Source organism: Chamaea fasciata, unplaced genomic scaffold, assembly GCF_029207755.1.
Source record: "Chamaea fasciata isolate MVZ Bird 193981 ecotype frontalis unplaced genomic scaffold, bChaFas1.0.hap1 SCAF_2, whole genome shotgun sequence".
In the NCBI taxonomy this organism is placed as follows: Eukaryota; Metazoa; Chordata; class Aves; order Passeriformes; family Sylviidae; genus Chamaea; species Chamaea fasciata.
Window position 1 is genome coordinate 2,991,085 of NW_027094087.1, and position 20,829 is coordinate 3,011,913.

At 42.0% G+C, this 20,829-nt stretch overlaps 1 long non-coding RNA gene across 3 annotated transcripts; it reads left to right on the forward strand.

Annotated features, from left to right (window-relative positions):
* Window positions 1-4,001: 4,001 nt before the first annotated feature.
* Window positions 4,002-15,031, forward strand: LOC136304201 (uncharacterized). 3 transcript variants are annotated; one of them, XR_010724421.1, is made up of 4 exons: window positions 4,002-4,194; window positions 11,298-11,349; window positions 12,278-12,367; window positions 13,830-15,031. It is a non-coding gene; the product is annotated as an uncharacterized lncRNA (long non-coding RNA). The 3 variants fall into 3 exon arrangements; XR_010724415.1 differs by lacking the exon at window positions 12,278-12,367; XR_010724418.1 differs by lacking the exon at window positions 13,830-15,031 and having other exon boundaries at window positions 12,278-13,143.
* The last annotated feature ends 5,798 nt before the right edge of the window (window positions 15,032-20,829 follow it).

Consider the following 20,829-nt stretch of genomic DNA (forward strand, 5'->3'; position numbering starts at 1 on the left):
CACTGGTTGTACAGTGTTACAGATATGTTACAAAAAAAAAAAAAAAAAGAAAGAAAGAAAGAAAGAAAGAAAGAAAGACAGAAAGAAAGAGGAACACATCTTAATAAAATATTTAAAATAAATTTTTTTATCCCATAGGTAAGCTCTGTGCATATATGCCCATGTATATGAAAGCTGCTAACATACAGGTTAAAAGGAAATTTGGGCTCCTAGGCCACATTCCCAGAATCCCACACACCAAGGTCCTGTTATAAATCTTAACAGTACTATCTAGACATCATTTAGTCGAAGGATACAAATACATAATTACTTTCTGGAAAGCATTCTTCTAGCCTGGATGACTTGCGCCACATTGTCTAACACAATTCCTATTACTTTGTGAGCTTTAACTAAGCTGGAAGCATTGGCTAATAGAAAATTGTCCATGTGCTAAATTTAGATGCCAAGGAAAAGTGAGGCATATAATATACTGTAAATTACTAGTTGTGATAAGGCCATGGATAATTCCAAATGATAAATGGTTTAATTTTATTTTCATGGGAAGAGGCTGAAACAAGGCTGTACCTTGCTCTGAAATGACTCAATAATTGGAGTGAGTACAGGATTGCTGCATTTGTCCTGACTTAACATTTCGTCAGGATCAGACAGAATTAATTTAAATCTGTGTGGTGTCTGTCAGAGGCCTCACACTTGGACTGCAGTGCCCTCTGCTCAGCTGCAGAGTAGGTGCAGCCTTGGCCATTTTAGCATCTACCTGCAGTGAGGATGTTGCAATGCACATTTCAGTCTGCTTTGGGTCTCGGTGATTTTACGGAGTCAGAAATATTTTTGGATTAACTAGGGAAGAGTGCTGTGTCTCTGCCAAATGATTGCTGCACAGCCAAACTGGATTCCTGGGCAGCTCAAACACAATTTGTATATGAATAGAAGGCTGTTATAATGCTGGGTTGCATTGAGGGGTAAAACAAAACTCCATGGAAAAAAAACTGAGCAGAAGAACATTGAGAAAAATAAACATGCATTTCACTAAATCTCTAAAACTGGTGACTGTGATTGCTTGAGCGATATGTCAAAATATATATTTGAAAAATTATGATATGACTTGCTTGTGAAGACTGCAGCATTGAAGAGAAATGAAATAATGGGAGAGGGGGATAAACTCCAAGAACAATTTTGCCTTTTAAAGCACATACCATATCCCCCATGCCCAAGTTTGACAGTGGAATCTTCTCAGAGATGCCTTTTGGCCACCATAAGCCTTAGTCAGGAAAACATGCAGTGGTGTTTGACAGAATGCGCAGAAAGGGGAAATTCTGCTGGAGTTTACTGAATGATTGATGATAATTTAAATCCACTTCAGAAAAGCTGTTATGTTCTTGAATCATCTCTTGGCTAATGTGCTAATAAAAATGCATTGTATAGTGCTACTGCTGCATTTCGAACAATTTAACAGCAAAAAGTTGCTTACTGAGGAATATTAGAGGTTCTTCCAGAAGACAGATATATGATAGTAATTATGATGGCAGTGAACTGGGCCTTGTTTACATTTGCAAAACAGAGGGAAACCTTGCAAAAATCTTGACTGATTTCAGGGATGAATTGAGCATTCAGGAGGCAATTACCTCTGCTCAGCTTCGCTTCAGGCCCTGGGTAGGTCACGGAGCAAATCCTCAATTTCTATACATGTGAACAAGGTCAGTGGAAAGAGCCGGTGCAGATTTATCCAGTGCAAAAAGGGCACTCCCTGGGTGCCTTCTAGGATCTGATGAGTGCTTGTTGTTTCCCTTGCCATTACAGGGCCTTTGGCACAACCTCTGGTGGTGTTGTGGTGATGCCTTAAGTTTTAGCTTTTATGTTTTCAGATTCTGTGCTGCCCAGGGATGCACTTCTGAGCCTCACATTAAGTGTCAGTCAGCTCTTCACAGAGCAGGGAGACAAAATAAATCCTTTTCCTGCTGAGCATCAAGGACGACTTTCAGGCCCAAAAGCACAAACAAGGATGGGCTGAAAGGAGGAACAAGAAGGATGGGACCTCACAGCCTGAAGCTGGAATTGGACAATTAAACGCCAATATGCAAATGGACCAAAACTTATAAAAATGTAAGGCCTCGTGACCACTCAGCCACTTTTTGATCATTTTGGGTCCACCTTGGGTGTAGCCCTGGTCAGGCTCTTGTCCTGCCCAAGGTGGATCCTGGAGGCCTTTCAATAAATAAACACCTGCTTTATTTTCTAGCTCTGTGCAGTCTCTGGTTCAGGCCAGCCTTCCCAAGGCATCAGTGGTTGCAGCTCAGCTGGTGAGAAATGGACAGCACAAAGTGATGGAGTGGATGGGAACTGCCAGGACGGCTGGACTTTTTTCAGAGAGGCACAGTGACAGGATAAGAGACAAGGGGCAGAGGGTGGAATGTGGAAAATTCTGGCTTCATGGTAAGGATTGAATGTGTTTTTCCACCGTGAAGAGGGGCAACCACTGGAAAAAAATTTACCCAGAGAAGTTGTTGTCTTCACATCACAGTTACATGCTCCAAGGTTTGTCCTAATGTATCTATTGTGCTCGTAGGGTATTTCAGCTTTATCTCCCTGAAGTTTCTACCAGAAACAGAGATTTCTGTTGTCATTAGCAGCACTATGAGGATGATGGGGCTCTGAACAGAAGATGCAGTAGAACGGACAGGCAGGGAATGAGGCAGAACAGTTTAATAAAATGATTTTCAAATAAATCGCCTGAAATGCTTTGTGGCTCCGGCAAGACAAGTCCCCAAAGACACAGACTCCTCGGGAACCAGAATTCATCTGGAAAATAATTTTCAAATGTGTCTGTTGCACAGAAATCCCCCTGTTCTCCTTGCCCACAGTAGTTATTCTATTTGGAATTAGCTATTTTATTGTAAAATCCTGGCTTTGCCAAAGCTGCTTCTGGTGTCAGTGTGGCAAGAACTTCACTCCCGCCTTTGGAACCCTTTGAAATACCTGGAGAGACAAATACATGTTCAAAAGGACAACCCTAAAAGACCAGAGTCATGCTTTGGTGAACTCTCTAGTCAGGGTGTATTCCTAAATACGAAGAAGTGCAAGGGAACAACCTGTAAACTCAAATAATATCCAAATTTACTTGGGTTTGATGGATGTGTTTTTCAGGACACTGCTGTGCATAAGAGAACTTGTTTTGTTTTTTGTTTGTTTTTTTTTTTTTTTCCCCTAACAATGAATTTGAACATGAATCTCTCACCTCTGTCTTTCATCTGCCTAATTTTACATGCACAAAATAAATAAAAGCAATCAGAGAACCACAGGAACTGCAAGATGAAGTGGATGCTTATGTGTTTGGTCTGCCATCTGCTTTATTTTGGACCAAATACCTGTGTATTCAGTCCAAAACCACGGTGTGCATTTCTTTTATTATCCATGCGAGCTGCTTGCCTCATATTCAATCATATTTTTGTTATTTTATTACAACTCTACAGACATGAATTAGGCAATTAAAACTCCTTCGGAAAAATGTTAACACCTGTTCTGTGCCTTAAACATTGTTTACAGAATTCAGAAAGCTGTGAAACTTTATTTTGCTGGACAGATCCTTATTACTTTAAAGTGCTACATTATCCTTGTACTCCTATTTTGTGAGGAAGCTGTTGAAATCAAAGAGAAGAGCTGGCTGCTGCTGCATCTAATGATTACAACTTGTGTGGCAGTTGTTGCAGCAAGAGATAGGAAGAAAAAAATAATTTTTAAAAAAAATTTTGTATTTAAGGAAAATCAAGTTTCCCTGTTGCAAGGAGGAGTTGCTAGTGGCTAAAAACTGATAATTTCAATTGGCTTTGCTCCATCAGCCGCAAGGAAAACACCTGGCAGGCTGCTGCATCCCAGCCAAGTCTTGTTAACCTTTTGGCCTTCACAGTAACTATCAGCAGGCACCGAGTCAGTGCTACTAATAAACTGGCATTAAAACCTCCACCTGCTAATAACATCTTATTGCTTTTCAGGATTAAATAAAAGGAAATGAGCTGTTTAATTACAGTCAGGGAAATTTTTGCAATGCTGTGCTGCCTTGGATGGTGACAGTAATGCTGAAATGTGTTTAAGGATGTTGCTGCATGAACTGATGGCTTCAGAGGAAAGCCCGAATGGCTGCAGCTATTCTGTTAATTTTTTGCTTGTAGGAAGAATAAAACATCTTATTTTTATTTGAAGGTAAGATAAACTGGGGACAGTTTTTTCAAAAATGTGTAGGTGGCTGTAAGCAAGGTTATATTCACGGAATTTTTTTTTCTTCCTCATTAATGTTCTTAATTATTCCACTTTATGGGGAATCCTTTGCTGGTTTTTAATTTGTTTGCTCCCCTTTGTTTGAGGGAGAAATCTTACAGTGTAGCCAATATTTTTGTTCTATTAAGAGAGAGTTCTTCCATTCTGATTTTTCTGGAACATGTGGAGCAAAAAAAAAAAAAAACCCCAGGAGGAGCAAAAATCTTGCGTGGAATCCCATGTGAAGGGTGTGGGCTGATTTAATGTGTCTGCCTATCTTTATTTCATTTTCTACTTCTTACCCTGGTACCTTGAGTATTTTAGACCAAAGTCAGGTGGGTTTGAAGCACCAGCAATGCACCATAGCCCCCGCGGAGGTCAGGTTTGGATTTTGGCATGCTTTGGAACAAAGAATGCAAATACCACTTCCTAAATGGAAAAAGCAATGCCCTGCTGGCAGCTGGTCCAGTTCCAGTGGGACCAACTTCACAACGTGTTTTCACCAGAAAGTGATTTTTATAGCAATGTTGCAAGCTGTCTAAATTCCAACAATTTTAATAGCTTGAAGTATGGATCTCTATCAAAATTAAGATTATCCTTTTAACAAGGGGTTTACTGCAGCTGTACTTTGCTTTTAAATAACAATTCCCACAGCGTGTTCCAGCCTCTCACTTCTTCCTGGTGGAGAAATGAGGACTTGGAGGGAGGGACAGTAAAGTCAAGGGAAACTCAATTCATGTCAGCACTGTTCCAGGAGCTCTCATTTATTTCTCCTGTGAGCCTGGGCTGGGTTGCCAGCATTATGCAGCCTTGCTGTGGTGAGCTGTTGACAGGCAGCGCCTTCGAAGACAATAAATCTTTGAAAGGACACAGGGAAGCATTAACGTTCTACATGCTGTTTGAGTGTTTATAGATTGTGCTTTTTTTCTTTCTGGTTTGCAGAGGAACTGTTGTTGGGAATGCTTATCCTGCTTAAAAAAAAAAAAAAAAAAAAGAGGCATTTCTTAGCATCTTTTTTTGATCAAAACATAGGCAGAGCGTGTTTCCGATCGCTTTAAAAGTGACTTGTGAACTGTGTGGACAGAGGAATAAAAGGCCACAATAAGTTGCATTGTATTTTTCGTTAAATTGTTGTGTGGCAACACAAGTTGTGTTTCTAGCGAGACAGATTCAAAGCGAAATGGTTGCACGGTGCACATCTGCCTTTCTCAAGGTCATCAGGTTATGATAGCAGAGATAAAGAGAGTTTTGGCAATCGCAGATTTGCAGGGGTAGCTGTGTGCCTGTAGCTGAATGAAGATTTTAATTGTTTTAGTCGATGAAATAAGACATACTGCTCTGAGAAGTGTTCTGTGTGGTTTCTTAGAACGATGGTTTTAGTCCAAACAGTTACAGAGCCTCAAGTCTGCACATTCTGATTGAATATTTTAGGACTTTGCACGTTTGAGGAAATCAGTTGTGCCGCTCTTAATTTGCACAGCCACACCCTCTCACATATTAAGGTTTCTTTTGTGGGGAAATTCACAGGGGTTTTTTCACAGCCAGGATTTCTGGTTCTGGAAGCAGCCTGTAGCACACAGATACAGTCTCACTAAGACTGACATCAGGTTTAGGATCTGTTGAGCTCAACTCCCTCCTTACCTTCCTCTCTGAGTCTTGTGTTCCTTCATCCCAGCTGGGACACAACTCCTTTTCTAGGGATTCTATGAGATGCACTTTGTTTATTCTCTTTGTATGTTTTTGCCCTGCTGTTGTGAAAAGTAGGGCAAGACTTTGGAGAAAAGACTGAGGTACAAATCCAGGTGGAGATTAAAGGAAATGAACTGTCTGCCTGTCACAAAAATCCTGGAGGTGTAGCTCTGGAGCAGAAAGCAAACAAAGGAATGATATTTCATGTGTTGTTTGCATCTCTCTTGTATTGTAGGCTTCATTTTAGTGTTCTTTATGGCACAACTCCTGCACTGAGGGGTTTCTGCTTTTCTTCTTCTCTAGGAAAGAGAGTAATAGCTGGGGGCTGTGTGAGATCTAGGGTGTGAGCTTGTTTTTTAGGTGGAAATTAAAATTTGTGTACCCCAGAACCTCCAACCAGTCAGCTTCTTTTTGAAAAGCTGAGTGGGCACCTTTCCTTAAAAACTGGGGGGTTTTTTTCTAACAAGCATTTTTTCCCTCTCAGTAATTAGAAACAAAACCTGCTGATGAAAGCAACCAACTCCCTCCAAGATCCACACTTTTAACAGCAGGTCTGCCACTGAAGAGATGTGTTGGTGGTATCTTCAGGGTTTGGCTCCTCTCTTTGTGTGATGGGAGCTGCCAGTGGTGTGTTGAGATGTGGATTTGGTCTCCTCTGAAAGTGCTCTTGCTTCAAAACCTGCTGGGGAGACCAGCCTTATTTTCAGTGGTCAGGGGGACACGCTGAAAAGGAAACGTGAATGAGGGAGTATTTCTGGGTTTTGTCAGGTAACCCAGCAATATTTGCTATGCCACGGCATGCTCTAGCTACCATTTATTCTGCGCAATAAAATATAAATGTTTTGAATGAGCAACAGCTCTCTGAAAAGCTCACTGTCAGGGCAGTCCTCTGTTCTGGCTGGTGTTACTGGTGGTCATATTACTTGCTGGTAGATTTTTCAGTGTTGACAGCGTTTTGCCAATCTGATCTCATGTTCTGGTGGTTTATACTTTGCATTCAGGTCTGCAATTTTTCAGTGCATGCCTAAACCAGGCCTCTCAGTGCATTGTGAGCTCAGTGGGCCCTGCAGAGCAGGGGCTGTGGTACCAGGGATCAAATTTAAAAGTTTGTAGTGCCTGGGACCGCCTTCACTGGCGGTGCCTGAAAGACAAATGCAGTTCCACTTTCTGTTTGTTATTTTATTTCCTGCTGTGGCAAAGGGATAGACATCGAGGCAGGAAGGCTCCCAAGAACCTGAAGTGAACATGCACGGGCATGCTGCTGCATTAATATGTACTACAGGCACATGGTTTCCCCTGCGAACGGGAACATCTCTGCAAAGAGTGATAAGCCCTGGGTTCCTTTTCTGCGACGCTGCCTATAATTGCCAGGGAAAAGATGGGCTTAAATTTAAACTTCCTGGAGCACTGCTCAGTATCCACAGACTCAGGGGATTTTCAGCACTATTTTTAGCCTGTTGCTTGCTGGGTTAGAATGCAAATGGCAGTGTGCACTCTGGAGCTGCAGAAGTCCGCAGAGACAGAAAGCAGGAGGGAAGTTGTGCCTGTCCTCACTGAAGAGTTTTACAGTTTTTTCCTCTTTGTTAACTGCCCAGTATTCAACCTGTTTGCTGCTACAGATCTTTCAAGCACATGGGTTTTTGGCTGCTGCTGATAGGTTTTTATGTAAACGGAGTTAGACAATATTCTTGTAAATTATTTGGTCCATCCAAAGTAAAATGAATGGGCCCAGCGCTACTGTTTGCCAACAGAGAGATTATCCCTCAAGCAAAGATCAGTCTTGGGCAGTGGGGCAAAAAAGACACGCTTTCTCATAATGGAATGATCAATTAATGCCTGAAGCAGCTCTGAAGTGCAGAGCTCTCCTAGATTATTCTTCCAGACCTGCTTATTTTTTTAAAAAATAATCTTGACACGGGATGTAATGAATTGGCAAAATGGAAAGGGCCCTGTCACTTGCCACTCTATGTAAACAGTAAGCTTGGAGCAACTATCTGTATTATACTTGTCTGAAGAGATCTAGAGGAGATAGGCATATAAAATGTTCTAGTGATACCCTTTTATTCCCACTGATCTCACTCAGAACATAGCTAGCAACCTAAAAACCTCATTTCTCACATTTCCTCTCACATTAGGTTTTATTTTTGGCTTGATTGCAGCCTCCTTTTTGCAAAAAAAAAAAAAAAACTCCACAAAGCTCTTCTAGACTAAAATAATGCTGGGGTGAACAACTGTGAGTCAGTGAAATTTAGAGGTGGCAGTAGGGGGCCATAGAAAGGCTCGGAGATCCTTAAAACAGGGGGAAGCCATCAGATAGCAAGGAAGTGGCAATCATACCTGCTGTGTGCTGCATTGCCCCTAAACATGCAGCTCCTTGATTTGAATTTCCTGCCATTGACCAGCTGCTACAATTCAGCATTTTGGGTGTATTTTCTGCTGCAGAAAAAAATGGGAAAGACTCTCTCCAGAGAACCCTGGACAGACAGAGGGCAATGTGTGGATAACAGCTGCAAATCATTCCGGGTATTCCAGTTTATTGGGGATTGTAACTAAAGCCCATCAGCACGCTTTCAGTTTGGTACTGATACAAGAAGCACTTGTCCTCATTTTTGCAATAAATTTAATTCTCTTTGCAAACTGATTTTTAAGCGCCATCTAACAGGAAGCAAGACTTCTTTCAACGTTTCAGTTGTAAGACAAAAGTCGGTTTAGGTACACGTTTCCAACTCTTGTGGATTTATCTACAGAGTGGGTGACAATTTAGTCTGGGGAAGGAAAATTACTGGTGCTCTAAAATGTACAGTACTGGCTAATTTTAGGACACAGCATCACAGACTTCATTAGTGTTTGCAATGTGCAAGTCATTTCCATATTTGTCAGGAGTCTAACACAAAATAACTTTTCTTTGTGCATTAGGTTTCTGTGAGCTCATTCTTTAGATTACTCTGCTGCACCACCTTGACTCTGTTTTGGCCCCTGCACACGTCTAGGTTATAAAACTTCTTTTGCAGAACTTCCCAAGTCTCCTGATTGCTCTGAGAAGCAAACCCACCTTTTGGAACCTCTGGGCTCTGGGCTCTCTGAAACAGGAAAGAAGAAATCTGAGACGGGTTGTAATAGTCAAGGTCAATTTTGAAGCAGCGTGTGTTTGCTGCCTCTTAGGGGAGTATCTCGCTGCTTTGCATGCTGCTTACTTGTTTCTGGAGCTGGAGAAATGCTGCTTAAAAGGATTAATTTGGCAGGCACTCCTGAGAGTTTAGAAGGTAAACAACTGTTTCTTTTTTGTCAATATGGCAATTAAGGTCTGGGAGATTAAAGAAAAGAAAGTAAATGCAGTTTTGGCTCCTTCTGTAGACTGATGGCTTAGCGATCCTTTGAATATTTAAGGAGGTGCTTTGATGGTTCTGGAGAAGCAAAATCCAGATGAGATGTGAAAAATGGAAGAGCAGTGAACTGCAGATACCCAGAATTAGATGTGTGGGGTATGTCATCCTCGAGACTGATGTCCGGACAGTTTTGGTAAATGACACCTGCCATGCCAGGGATGTGCTGAAGGTGTTCAGATGCCTGGAGTTTTCTGCATTTGGCCTCTTTTGATACCACCTTTACCAAAACCTCTGTCTACTTCTGAGTCTTGGGCTAAAGCAAGGAATCTTCCCCGTGAAGGCAGCAAAATTGTTAAAAATATTACCATGAATACAACTCTGAATTTCAGAGTCACTGAGGAAGTCGCAAGTGATGTTAAAGGTGATCTTTTGACAGCATTTAAAGCTGCTGGGACAGTTTCACTCTTAAGATGCTTTGTTTACCTCAGATGACACAAAATAGGCTTTAATATCCTCTTGTGGATATTTTCTCCTTGTCTCCCATTTTGGGCAGAACACTTATTACCTATCCTTAAGGGGGTGGCGCTCATGTCTCTTCAAATATATCTTCAGGGAATTAATTAAATTGTCTTTCTTAAGGTGGGTGGGCATTTGGAGGAGGTTTAATTTGAAATCAGAAATTAAAAAGGTCTGAAGTTAATGCAGAATGCTTTTTATATGACATTATAGCTGGAGAAGCTGTCAGAGTGTTACCTGTGTGTAGTGGGAGGACAGCTCTTATTCGAATCATCATTTTCCCCATTTTTCCCCCCTGCCCCAGTGCTGTTCCTTCTGTTTTCAATCCCAAATCTGTTGCTTTTTTTTTTTTGGAGTGGGAAGATGAACCTTTGAAGAAGCAGAGCAGCAGAAATCCAGGTTTTGAACAAGACCTGAGGAGTATTCCTCAGGAAGCTCTCTGTGCCTTTCCTTTGGCACACCAATGCTTTTAAAGTGGCATTGCTGGCTTCAGGCCCTCTGGATCTTCTTCTTGACAAATGCAGGGAGAAATAAATGTGATTGCTTTTCTGGCTAAGTGAAGAACTTTATCCGTTCAGAATTGCCTCCCTTGACCTGTCCTGCTTTATCAAATTGAAGAGCAGTGTAAAGACAGCCACACTTCACTTCCTGAGCAGCTGGGCTGTTTTCCAGAAGGGCCGGGGTGGAAAGTGAGTCCCCTCCTTCTGGAAGTGCTGTCTGCTGTCCCAAAGTGATCCCTGTGGGGAAATATGGGACACAGACAAGTCCCTGGGATGTATCCAGGGCTGCTGAGGGAGCTGCCCAGCGCCACTGCAAAGGTGCTGTAGGTTACCTTAGGAAGGCTGTGGTGACTGGGAATTTTATCCAGGAGAACTTCAAAGCTGTTGTCAGGAAGGGTAAGAAAGAAGATCGGGGTGTTGGAACCCTGGGCACTGAGAATTTAGACTTTCTGTGCTGACAGGCACTGACCCCCAAGCAAACACTGCATTTGACCTGAGGCCGTGAAAAAGGCTTCCAAATTTGAGTGATAGCATTGGGATTATGGGTGTGTAGTTTGAATAGAAGTGTGTGATACCACAGGGTGCAAAACTTAGAGTTTAAGGGTTTAGAATACAGTAATATGTCTATGAAGAAAGATGGAGGTTTTAGGGAGGAGGCTGAGTCCTTTTTCACCTTCTTCTTCATGGGTCTGGGTGGTATTTTGTAATTGGATAGAAAAGTCCTCATTGCAGGCCAGGGGTGGTTGGTTCTTGGGTTAAAAGCAAAAATAATTTAGGTGCCATTTCTTAATTGGACAGTTTATCCTTAAAAGGCCTTGTAGAGACATTCCTCTCCATTTTTGGTTTGTTAGCGAGAAGTGCTGTAGAACTCGCAGCTTGTGAGACTGTAATATAGATAAGGATTAATAAACATCTGAGTCTGAACATGAAATACCATCTCCCACATTTAATCCTGACCCTGGCAGAAAAGATAAAAAGCAACGTTTGGGGAGCTACAGACTGTTCATATCCTTTTCAGAAACTGAGAAGTCTATGGAGCGACCTCCAGGCAGCGCATGGAGAATGAGAAGGTAACTAGGAGCAGCTTTTGCGGGTTTTTCCTGGTTAAACATTTCCCCAAGGGCCTCTTGCAATGAAATGAGAGGGTCTGCAATAATTTGGTGAGAGATGGGCTGGGAAAGCAGGCAGTGAAGTGGATGAAACGTGGCTGTGTGATCCAAAGCGTGGAGATCAGTCACCTGAGGTTCAAATAGCTGCTGGGCATGAGTTGTCTCCCTTAGAGATCAATACTGATGCCAAAAATATAAATATCTTTATTTGCAAGCTGGATGGTGATATACAGTTCGCTCAGCAAATAGCCGTACAATAGTGAGCTGTTCTGTGTCATTTCACTCTCTAAAACACAATGAGGCACTATTTAAGCTGGTCTTTATTTTATAGGATATGTTGTTGTTGGCTTTATTTTTTTAAACCCCAAATAGTACTTAAATAGTTTTTTTTGAGATTTTGGGTAAATCTCAAAGTAAGAATGAAATGACCACCCACCATCTTTCTTATGCTGACCCATAGGTTTGAGGGATTTTTTTTTTTCAGATTTTATTTTATTTTAAAGTAAAATATCTGAAGCCAAGCATACAGCCATAATCTCGCTGCTGGCTACATAAAAATGTCAACGTCCTGGATGAATGCTCTTGAGCTTTTAGTGGCTGGAAGGTGACTTAATAAATCCCTGCTTTATTAAGATGTCTCTTGAATGTCCACACAGTTATGTGAAAAGTAAAAGATGAGCACTTCCTACAGAGGTTACACCAGGTATGAAGTTTCCTTCTTTGACCAAAAGGCGCTTGTGAAAATTGCCTGTAGCGCTTTGGAAGGAAATATGAAAGAATTCCTTGTTCTTGTAAAGCCTGTGTGCATGAAATTGTTTATTTTTTTCCCCCAACTGAAGTTTCCTGGTTGACTTATTCCCAGTTCTTTCAATTTCCTTGCTCTTCCCAGCGCATTGAGTCATGCTGTGCAACTAGCGCTGGTGAACCATGAGAAAATAAAGTTCCCCAGCTCCCCAAGTGACCCCTGCACTTCACCTGGGTAAGAGCAACCCTGGCAGCGCTCTGAAAGAAAAATGCAGATGAGAAAAAGATGATGACAGTGCAGCAAGGAAAAAAAAAAAAAAGAAGACAAATCCACCTCTGCCAAAGCATTCTGAGCTCTTCCTCCTGCTCTCCCAGTGTTCGTGTGCTTTGCTTAAACTATGTTTTGCGCTGATGTTTTCTGCATTACCTGTTGGGAAACTACAGCACAGAGAGCCTTTCCCAGGGTGTGTGAAGCTCCAGAAACTCATCAGGGGCAGCAGCCCCTCAAGGCAGCGCTGGGAATTAAACTGTGAAATTGCAGCTCCTGAGGGGCCCTGGGCACGGCCATGAGCTACTGGAGCTTAACAGGGACACAGCGCAACAAATGATGTTCAATCCCAGCAGCCGCCCTGTATTTATTCTGTAATTTGTGCTCCAGGGGATGGAATCAGAAGAAAATTCCTTAAGGAAGTTTTTTGGCCAAGTTCAGAGAGGAACAAGCTTTATTCCTGCGAGCAGAGGTGTAGAGAGGATTGTTTCCCTGGTTTTCAATTTCCTACGGTTTCCTTGCCCCTGCTTTTCTCCCCCTAAATCTTGAGTATTTCAGACCAGCAAAGAAGTAGTTTAAGCACATAGCAGTGGGGGAAATTGTTGCTTGGCTACAATATGTACAGGAATACAATCTGGAAATAAATATACAGAATTGAGGTGATTCCACTCCTAAGGATTGTGGGGGAACCCAGGCAGGGCCATATAAAATATTGAAGGTATGTGAAGCTGAACCGTGAGCAGAACGTGTAAGTGCACACATTTCAAATGAATTTATATCCTAATTTTCAGAAATGTGGGGGAAATATACAGATAGTTCAGAAAATGCTACCTTCCAGTTCGCCCCACAGTGACTTTATCTTAGTCATGGGTGGATCTGTTGGTTTCAGTGGTGCTGTTGAGGAAGGCACAAAGTCTTCATATTTTTGTGTCCCTCTGCTAGCAATAAAATGGCCCAAATTGCAAAAATATTCCCTCACAGGAGGTTTAAAGCAGCATCCCAGGGAAAACGCTGAAGAATGGACATAAAATGTAACAATATTTATGGAATAGCCACGTTTGAGTGTCTGGTTTTGGGTAGCCATGTATTTTTATCATTAATTTGGGTATGTGACCCCAGATGTATCTTTCAAAAAATTTTTCCTTTTGAGGCTAATTTCACTACTCTAGGAAATCTCAAATTCTATATAGTTATTTTCTAGGACATCTGGTGCTGCATATGGAATTGTGGGCCCGAAACATGTAAAAACAGGGAGATTTCGATTGAATAATTCCTTCCAGGTTGCAACAGGAATTGCAAACCATTTGTCCAAACGCTTCTGCAAACATAGGTCGGAGGGAGTCGTGGTTAGGGAATCAATCTAATTTCTCTCTGTGTGCAATTGTGAATGTATTTGACAAAGTATTAATTGAATAATTGTTCTTCACAGGAATCAAAATAGTGGAAAGGGGACTAAAGCTTCCTGAGGAATTGCACCTTCAAATATGATGATACTTCAAAGAATTCTCACTGTAAACATTGTCATAAAAGTATTTTCAGGGGAGGAAGAGGAAGCAAAGTTGCTGAGGCTATAAAAAGAAGCTGCCTGTCTCTGGAGGCCTGTTGGATGACAAAGACATTATAGGATTCAAGCAATGCAATTAAGACAGTCATAAAAATCAAAATAAAGAACAGACTTTTAATTGTAAATGTAATTAACTACTGGAGCTAACCAATTCTAGGGATGAGGCAGAGCTGCTGTCATTTGCTGCCTTTACATTTACCCATTTTGTGCACAGAGAAAGATTAAAGATTGTGATGTGTGATGACCTCTTCTGCTCTTGCAATCCATAAGTCCTGGCTTAATAACATTGGGACACACTGAAGGTGACAGGAGATGCCAGGCAGGCTGTGGTCAAAGCAGGATTTGAAATGGTGAAACTTTAATGGAGGAAAATCCTTTAAGTGGAAGGCCCATTAGAGGGCTTGTGGCAAAAAGTAGAACTGCAAAGTGTTTTAATTTAGTTTAAATGCCGCTGCCTCCGTGCACTTGAATTTATCTCGCAGATAGTTTTCACATGGAAATTGCAGTTATAGGTTTCAGGACCACAGGATGCAATTGAATGTACTCTGTGTTTCACTGGTAATTGGTGAGTGGTATTTAGAATGTATTGCTAGTGAATTATTTATGGGCTTTGGTGCCAAAACTCAGTTCGTAGGAATAGCATGATGCTGGCTGCTTGGGGAAGATGGAGTTTTGTGAATAAACCTATGAGATGCAGGTATGTTGCTGCTGTTGGGTTTGTTGGTTGTTTTTTTTTTTTTTTTTTTCCAGCTGGAAGGATTAATTAGGATCGAAGCAGATAAGGGGTTTCTTTTGGACACTGGCTGCTCTTGAAGTTCTTGATCAGAAGTGGATTTAAGCCCATAATTGCTCAGCTTTTGGGGAGTTTCTAGGCTTGAGATTTGCTGCATCTGGAGTGTTGTGGCACAGAGATACTTCACTTCAGCTTTGGCACAGTCAAGCTCTGTGTTTAGCACTGATTGCCAGGGGTCATCTACGGGAATATGAGTACTGAAAAGTTGGCTTGCCCATGATGCATCATATAATTTTGCTCATTGCACCACCGATAAGTTAAGAGAGCAGAAAGAGTGAGGTGTAATTAAAGTTTTGCTTTGTCATTGCAATTTGATTTGTGTGAAGCTTCTCTTTCACCCCAAGAAAGGCGTCTCTCACCATGCTGGAGAAATCCTCCAGAGACCTGATGTGCTTGTATGAACACTTGGGTGAAAGGCTCTGCTCGGCAGGAGGAATCACATACTTCAGCAGTGGTTTTTTCAGTCCTTGACATCAATTTCCCCTGCCACAAACCCAAATTTAAATGGTAGAGTCCCAGCTACCCCTATTCCTGTTCCCTGTATCATCTTCACTGCTAGGGGTGTATCCCATAGGTACTTTCCAGGCTGCTTTTTGGAGCTGCCAAAAAGGTTTTCAGCCCCTTTACTCCTCTGCTATCCCCCTGGGAGAAAAGCAGGGCTTTTTCACTCTGCTGTTGGGAATATGCAGGCGTTGTAGTGCAGACAGTGCTTTAGCCTTGTAAATGCATTGGCCATGAAGTTGGGTCTTGTCTGTTCAATGTCCAGCACATGGGACAAGGTTCTTACTTGGAAATGAGGATGTGTAAAGCCACCTGAGCTGTGGGTTCCATCCATAAAAAGGGACAGGGCATTGGAGAGCTTCCTCTGGCAGTGCAGAATGCCTGAAGGTGATCATCCCAGCCCCTAAATAAAATGAAGGGGCCTTCATGCCTAAAGGGACGGAGGAAAACCCACGAGTTGCCTGACAGTCCTAAATGTGATGAAAACCATCCACTGCAGGGGATATTACTGTAAATCTTTGTCTGCCTGACAGATTTACATCCACTTGCTTCCATAAAATCCACTGGTAATGGCACAACACCTATTAAGCTGAGGTATTTCTAGCTATACTCCGTCATCATATTTTACTGGAGAGTTTGCATCATTCCCAGTGTTCCAGTGCTTATGTTAGGAGGTGATCCAGACTGAAAATATAGGAACTTTCTCGTGCCTCTCAAGGACAAGCTTTTTGTTTCTGAGCGACCATTCAGGAATGACAGGCAAAATATTGGAAATAATAAGGCTGAAAAATGCGGTGCTCCAGAACGGATGAGATTTATTGAGACATGTTTGGTTACTTGAAGGAGGCATTAATGAGGTGCCAGCCAGATTCTTATGTTTTCTTAGTTGCTTTTCTGCCTTCTTTTCTGCTGTTTTGAGTGGGGTCTTTTGGGTGTCCCAGTAGCAGTTGGAGAATTGAGAGAGTTGTCTATGGAGCACGTGGTGGACATTTACATCAAACCAGTGACAGCAGTGAGGAGGAACAAGAATCTCTGTTTCAACCTAAAAACTGTAGGTGAAATAGTTGGAAGTAACCTGGTAAAATGTCCTTCCTTTCCCTTAGTTCTTGGGGTGTTTTAGGGCATCCACATCATAAAGAGAAGCTGTGGCATCAGTTACCTACGGAATTTATGATTAAACTGACTCAGCTTTTGCCTGGAATTAGTGAAGGGACAAGCAGAATTGAAGGGATAGCTTTGCAAGGAATAAAATCACTGTCCTGGGGGCTGCTTCCCTGGCACTTCCATGAGGAAATAGCAGTGCTCCTGAGGGAGTGATGTGCCAGTCTCTCCCTTCAGAAGTTTCCAAGCACCCTGTGATATAGGAGGACTTTAGAAAACCTTTTTTGTTTCTTTAGTACCAGACTTACAAAGCAGCATTTCATCCTGAGACTTCCAATATGCTGCTAGATTTTCTTGTGGTGCTAATCCTGCACCCTGTGCCATGCAGCCAGGAAGCTGCATTACACAGAAATGGATGAAAGACTTTCTGCTCTCTGAAGGGATAAAATCTGCTACCTCCCCCCTTCTGCCTGCAGCCAACAAAAAACAACAAAACACAAGTTTTGTGTGTTTTTTGGGTTTTTTTTTTTTTCATTTTTGCAAGCACAGTTCAGTTATCCTCCCTGCAGAATCTGGCAAGAAACCCCACAAGAAAATGAGTGGATGTTGGAGAGCAGCAACAGCAATTTGGGGCAAAAGGATTTTCATATTTAAAGAGCATGACAGCCCTTTCCCAGTACGTTTCTCCAATAGAAAAAGTAAACGTTATGTTGTCTTTTCACAAAAACTGAAGTACAGGGGCAACCTCTACAATCAAGTTTCACCTCTTGATTGAAAAGGAAAGCTCAGTGAGCATAAAATGTGTGTGTTCTGCACCAGGTGAGGCTTAAAGGTCAGCACCGAGATGAATACAATGACAACTGAGGTATTCTCACCTCGGCATAACCTGGTTTGAGATAAAAATCACATCCCATGGTGTGATGAAGCAGCAGGGTTCCTGCTGGAATCTCCTGCCCAAGGCAGTGCGGAAGAATTGACACCAAAGATGTCACATCAGGGGAGTGATTTGCCAGATCTGTGTCTGAATTGCTCACCTGCCAAAGTTGCAGGAATCTGCAGCTCTGGGAGCAGATGGAGAGAGGGAGCACATTCCCCAGTGCCAGCTAATGGAAATGTGGTGTGAAATGAGCTAACAGGGATCTCCCATACACTGGGGAGATTTCAGTTCTTCCCCTGGGGAATTCAATCTTTCTTCAAAATTGCAAGTTTAGTTTTTTAGCCACGATCTTGGGAAAGATTGTTTGCTTCAATAAAGCAAATCTAGATACTGGAGGGGTGGGTGTGTGTAAAGGTTTCTTAATTTTAAAATCTGGGTTTTTTTAATGGATTCCTCGATTCTGTGAGCTATTTCAAAGCCATTCACAGAAGAAGTACAGCAAATCGGGTTTTTTGTTTGGTTGGTTTTGTTGTTGTTGTTTTTAAGGGAAATGATAAACGCTCTGCTCAGATTCCATACCTCCAATGGCAAACTTTTGGAAGCTTGAGCATCAAAAAGCCATGATCGTTGCTGACATTACCTCTGTTTCAAGTGGTTTTTAGAAGGGCTAGTAGTGCACAGAAAATGTGAATAAAGTCTCCCATCCTAGTCCACTTGAAATTGCAGCATTTGTGGGCCCTACCTATGTGGAGGATCTGAGATCTGAAGAGCTGGAAGATGTCTGTACAATTGGACTAATCATGCAGCATTGAAGGGGAAGTCACTAGTTTTGTTACTTTTCAACAGAATTTTCTTTTTTCTGTGCCATAGGAGTGAAATGTGAGATGCCTAGAGATATTCCTTTATAGGTAATAACATTTAGCTTTTTTTGCTGGCAGAAATCCATGCGCTCCACAGCCACGCCATCATTATTTTGTTGCGTTTCCATTGCTAATAACTGTGCTGAGTTTTACAAGGAGAGAGCTAGAAGGATGGGAGGCAAACAATGTCTCCAGAAGGGCTAAAGGGACAGTGGCAAAGTGGCATTTGGTCGCCATCTCCTCAGTTATTCGCTATTTCACACCTCCCCTTTGCTCTCCACGCTCCCTTTGACATTTTTGTACGAGCTGCCTATTCTTTATGGTAGTTATAAAGCAAATTATTTGCATAGCAATGCACGTTTCTCCTGGTAGCTGTTCACCTCCTGCTTGCACAAGGAGAGCAAAAGACTGATTCTGTTCTGACCTTTCAGTAAATTAACTTAGCTCACCTCTGTATGTTTGCCTTCCCTGCTACACATACCTGGTTACCTTTTCAATTACCTTCTTTGCTACTCACATTATTTCCCCTTAAATTGTGTGGTTCCCCAGAATCCTCTGTTGAGCCCATGTGTCTTTGTGAAGAGAGATCCTTCTGAAGACAGGTTAGCTCAGAGAAAAAACGTGTCCCAGCAGCTGTAGAGCTGGGCGTACCTATTTGAACAGGAAATATTTGAAATATTTTCAGTCCGAGCTGCACCATCCTTAGGGAAATGGTAAAAATGCCTTTGCTAGCAATTAACTGGGAAACAGGTGGCTGTAACTTCACTGCTAGGACTTATCTTCCTTCATGAAAGGAAGGGGAGAAACAGGGAGAGGGAAGATGAAATATGTGTAAAGAAAAAAAGGAAAGAGAGGAAATCCTTTTTTTTTTTTTTTCCCCCAGCATGTAACGCATGCATTGCTTTGTCTCTTTGTGCTGCACTGCTGCCATCAAGAAATTCATATTCTGAAAGAAGAAAACACTGCCTCTGTGAGGTAGAAAAGACTTTTCATTTTGGTTTGTATTTATAGCTCTGCGTGGAATACTTCAGGTCAGATTCTTTTTCCTAGTGTGTTTTTGGTTTGTGCAATTTGCCTGATTTCTTTTCAGCACGAGGGAAAAGTTTGTGGCAGTTAAAAGGCAATTACTATTTGTCCTTTTGGGGAGAATTGCCAGCCCCAGTAGCAGGTAGTTCTAGTGGATTGTGCTGTCAAAGGACTCAGCAAATCTGGGATTTAGTGCTTGTGCTGCAACAGATTCCTCTGTGACCTTGAGCAGGTCATTCAGTCTCTCTGTGCTTCACGTCCCCACTTGTCAAGCAGGGATAATGGTGTTTGCCTCTCTGCAAGGTTGCTGCGAGGATAAATGCAATTAAATAACGCAGGGTGCCCTGGGTGCTGTTGCAGTGATGCCACCAAAGGAAGGGAACGGAATTAAACTCGGGATTAATTCTTCTTCGCATGTTTAAATTAGTTGCCTTGCTGGATTTGTTAAGATTAATGGTGTGTGGCAGAAAATCAACAAGACTTGCTTGCCCCAAAACTCAGCTGGAGGCAAAGAGCTTTGTCTGCCCCTCCTCTGTTTAACCACGGATGTGATGCTGTTCCCATCCCCTCGGGAGCTGGGATGGATTGGCACTGTGCACAGGAGCAAAATGGGCACAGTGAGCTGCAGGGCTCTTAAGCTGTCTGTCCATCCCCTCTTCTTTCCCCCTGCCCCAAGGCCATGGCAGCCAGGAAGCCACGATTTGCCACAGTTTGGTGGAACTTGCCCATTGCTGTCTGACAGGATGTTGATGCTGGTAGGCCAGTTTACTGCTTTTAAGGAAAAGCTTTCTGTAGTGGAATAAGCACCATTTATTCCCACTGTGGAATTGTTTATTTGCATAGTGTGGAAAATGACAAGATTTATTTGCAGAGTTGGAATCCCTCAGGTATGGTATAAATGTAATTACAAGAACATATAAATATATTTATACCACGCTATCAGCATTTTGGCACCACAAATCTTATTTCCTTGACTGTGAAAATAAATGCTTTAGAAGAGAAATAAATCACTAATTTCTGCTCATGACTCAAGAGTTAAAACACACAGGACAGTGGCCTAAAAGACAATTGATCCACTGTCCTTTGACATGCCAATGCAGTGGGACATTCCAAAAGATATTCCACAGAAATATCTGATTTTGCAGTAATCAGTCTTTGCAGAAGGGTGGAGATAACACTTTTGTGACAGTTTGGGATTACAGGCAAAAAGGTACTTGCTGAAGCAATATTTTATGTTTTCAATGGATCCCTTTGGTTAAAATGTGGGACGTGGATTTTCCAAACTGAAGCTCAGAAATGGTAGAACTCTGTTACAAGGTGTGGGATTTTTTTTTTGTTTGGTTTGGTTTTTCAGTTCTGTGTTTTAAATTGTCCAGACAGTCAAGTGAAGGCATGTAGAAGGTTCTGTTGTCCTTGCAAAGCATTGATTCCTCCAACCACAGCCTGAGGTTGTCTAATTAGTTCTGATAAAATAAAAGTGAATACGACACCAGTGTTAACACTGGATTGATTCATATTTTGGGACAGACTTTTGTCTGTCTTTGGGAAAGCTGGGATTCACCTTGCTCAAAGTTACGTCTTCCCTTTGTACATTTTTCTACCTGCAACATGAAGCCTGATTTATCTCTGGAGATTTTGTTTGGAACAGGGGGTTCTCTTTCCAAAGGCACTGTGAATTCCCAGGTGTGGTTCCATCTCACCCAGGAG